Source organism: Piliocolobus tephrosceles, chromosome 18 (genome assembly GCF_002776525.5).
Source record: "Piliocolobus tephrosceles isolate RC106 chromosome 18, ASM277652v3, whole genome shotgun sequence".
Lineage (NCBI taxonomy): Eukaryota > Metazoa > Chordata > Mammalia > Primates > Cercopithecidae > Piliocolobus > Piliocolobus tephrosceles.
In genome coordinates, this window is record NC_045451.1 from 8,989,787 (window position 1) to 8,993,626 (window position 3,840).

At 37.9% G+C, this 3,840-nt stretch overlaps 1 pseudogene across 1 annotated transcript; it reads left to right on the top strand.

Moving 5' to 3' along the window:
- The first annotated feature begins 268 nt into the window (after positions 1-268).
- On the top strand, positions 269-1,202 carry LOC111550647 (annotated as a pseudogene). Its single transcript, XR_002734137.2, has one exon. The product of XR_002734137.2 is annotated as a 60S ribosomal protein L6 pseudogene (transcript).
- Positions 1,203-3,840: the final 2,638 nt, after the last annotated feature.

Genomic DNA, 3,840 nt, shown 5'->3' on the forward strand with positions numbered 1-3,840 from the left:
TGATGAACAGAGTATATCCCTGTACCTTAGGTCTTTACTTTCTTTCATCAGCATACAGATCCTGTGTATGCTTTTTAGAGTTACACTTAAATATTTCAATTAGAGCTATTGTAGTTTTTTAAAATTTTGGTTTTAATATGTTGCTGTTATAGAGAAATGCAATTGATTTTTAAAACTTTTTATTGACATACAAGAGTTGTACATATTTTGGGGGTACAAGTGATATTTTGATACATGCATACAATGTGTAAAGATCAAATCTGGGCTCTTTCCCATCATGCAAGATGGCGGGTGAAAAAGTTGAGAAGCCAGATACTAAAGAGAAGAAACCCGAAGCCAAGAAGGCTCATGCTGGTGGCAAGGTGAAAAAGGGTAACCTCAAGGCTAAGAAGCCCAAGAAGGGGAAGCCCCATTGCAGCCGCAACCCTGTCCTTGTCAGAGGAATTGGCAGGTATTCCCGATCTGCCATGTATTCCAGAAAGGCCATGTACAAGAGGAAGTACTCAGCCGCTAAATCCAAGGTTGAAAAGAAAAAGAAGAAGAAGGTTCTTGCAACTCTTACAAAACCAGTTGGTGGTGACAAGAACGGCGGTACCCGGGTGGTTAAACTTCGCAAAATGCCTAGATATTATCCTACTGAAGATGTGCCTCGAAAGCTGTTGAGCCATGGCAAAAAACCCTTCAGTCAGCACGTGAGAAAACTGCGAGCCAGCATTACCCCCGGGACCATTCTGATCATCCTCACTGGACGCCACAGGGGCAAGAGGGTGGTTTTCTTGAAGCAGCTGGCTAGTGGCTTGTTACTTGTGACTGGACCTCTGGTCCTCAATCGAGTTCCTCTACGAAGAACGCACCAGAAATTTGTCATTGCCACCTCAACCAAAATCGATATCAGCAATGTCAAAATCCCAAAACATCTTACTGATGCTTACTTCAAGAAGAAGAAGCTGCGGAAGCCCAGACACCAGGAAGGTGAGATCTTCGACACAGAGAAAGAGAAATACGAGATTACAGAGCAGCGCAAGATTGATCAGAAAGCTGTGGACTCACAAATTCTACCAAAAATCAAAGCTGTTCCTCAGCTCCAGGGCTACCTGCGATCTGTTTTTGCCCTGACGAATGGAATTTATCCTCACAAATTGGTGTTCTAAATGTCTTAAGAACCTCATTAAATAGCTAACTACAAAAAAAAAAAAAAAAAAGATCAAATCTGGATAATTGAGATATCCATCACTTCAAACATTTTTTTTGTTCTGTACATTGGAAATATTCCAATTCATCTCTTACAGCTACTTGAACTATATGATACATTATTGTCAACTATAGTCACCCTATTGTACTACTAAACTCTGCATCTTATTCCTTCTAGCTAACTGTATTTTATAACCATGAACCAATCTCTCTTCATCCCCTGTTACCCTACCCTTCCCAGCTTCTGGTAATCACCAGTCAACTCTCTTCCTCCATGAGATCCACATTTTTAGCTCCTACATATGAGTGAGAATGTGCAGTATTTGTCTTTCTGTGTCTGGTTTATTTCACTTAACGTAATGACCTCCAGTTCTATGTTGACGAAAATGACAGGATTTCATTATTTTTTGTAGCGGGATAATATGCCATTGTGTACATATGCCAATTTCCTTTATCCATCTGTTGATAGACATTTAAACTGATTCCAAATCTTGGCTATTGTGAATAGTACTACAGTAAACATGGAAGTACAAATGTCTTTTTGATAAACTGATTTCCTTTCTTCTGGGTATATACCCAATAGTGGGGTTGCTGGATCATATGGTATTTCTATTTTTGTTCTTTGGAGGAACCCTCATACTGTTTTCCAGTGGTTGTACTAATTTACATTCCCACGAAGAGTATACAAGCGTTCCTCCTCCTCTGCATCCTCATCAGCATCCATTATTTTTTTATCTGTTTGATGAAAGTCATTTTAACAAAGGTGAGACGATATCTCATTGTGGTTTTTATTTGCACTTCCCTGATGACTAGTGACGTTGAGCATTTTTTCATATACCCACTGGCTATTGGTATGTCTTTCAAGAAATGTCTACTCAGACCTTTTGCCCATTTTCAATCTTTTAATGAAATGAAATAAAGGGATATGGCTGAAGAATGGAAAAAATTCATGCCCATAAAAACACGTAAGTTGGATGTGTGCTCACAGAATTCATTTGAGTTCAGACCACCTCCTTCTTCAGCATGGAATCCTTGCAGAAGACTCCTAGAGCAGAATGCAGGCAAAGCCTTCATCTCCCTCTCTCACCCTGGGCACACAATGCAGCCACTACACACTCCTGTGCACTAAGAGGGCACATCCCACAGGAAAACCTTGGGCCAAGCAGTAAGCAAACACACAAGTTGCTCCTGCGCAGTACAGAGAACACCAAATGAAATTATCCATGGAAATGAACAACACTAACAAGCCAGCACTGTGAAATTTTCACATGAAACTACTGAGGACTTGAGATGTTCATGGTGATTATTCAAACTCTCATGAGTTTTCACACATGATCGTATTCTTTAAAGTTTGTACCGAATAGCATCACATTATTAAAGTAAGAAAATTATTTTGTTTCCATAACATTTATCAGAATTCCAGATGAAATCAATTTCTATTAAATGAAATCACTACTCCATAGCACCTCAAATTCAGAGAACTTTTAAGTTCTTTGTATACACACAGACACACACACACAAACACACACACCACTCCTAAGCAAACCTACCCTGTGAACAAGAAAATAAATATATCAGGCCATAGAGTGGACAAAGCAAAGCCCAAAACTCAAGAAGCAAATTGTGCATGTAACAAAACAGATACTATTTCTCTTTTTAGTCCTTTCCATACACAATCTAAATATTTCCACCTATTCATGAATAAAATACAAACACATTCAAGATTAAAGCAAAATAATATAGGACATATTACTCAACTACCTCCATGCATTTGAATTTAAGATTTAATAATATTCTTTGTTCATTAGGACACAATGGCATTGGCTAAATAAATGACTTTCTCCATGACTGTATGGTTCTTTGTAATTAGCCTATGTAGGAAACTTAAGAAATAGCTAACGTGGTTATCTTTCTTCCCCATTGAGCAGATACACAGGAGAAACAAATGCAGATGACCATCATAAATGTAAGGCCCTTATCATACTCAAAAAGAGATTTAACGCTTCAGCAATTACTCTCCATTTTGAATGCTTATTAACTTACTTCTTCAATTATTCCCAAAGGAAAGCTCTCTTTCGTCTGAAATTTTATGATTTTCATTTTCCGACTGTCCTTTCCCTTATATATGCATTAGTATGAGAGGTGGTACATTGAAGTGGAATGCATATGTGATTTGCAGTGATACCCAAACTTGGAGAACTCCTCTGTTACTGTGCAACACTGGCTGAGTCATTAACCTCTCAGTTTCAGGTCCTACTCGTATATGGTAATAATATCATAAATCTCACAGCATTATTTTTTTCAAACATTTAATGTACATGAAATCCATGTGTTTTTATATTTTGAATATTATACTGCCAAATGGATGGGAGAAAAATTATATTTTATTGTTTTATGGAATGTATTGAATACCACATAGTTGTCTAATCTTCTAGTTCAAGATTTTATAGTAAAAAGATACATATACAATGACAACTACAGAACAGCAGCTGCAACTATTTTGAAGTGGATGAAGAATACACAATTAAGATTTTGGTGGTTGGTGGTCACTCAGGTGGTTCAGAGGCTGGTAAGGACATCCACAGGGGGGAAAAGTGAGATGTACCAGTTCTGTGATTTTAAACAAGCAAGCTGCTTTCGTCATTTGTC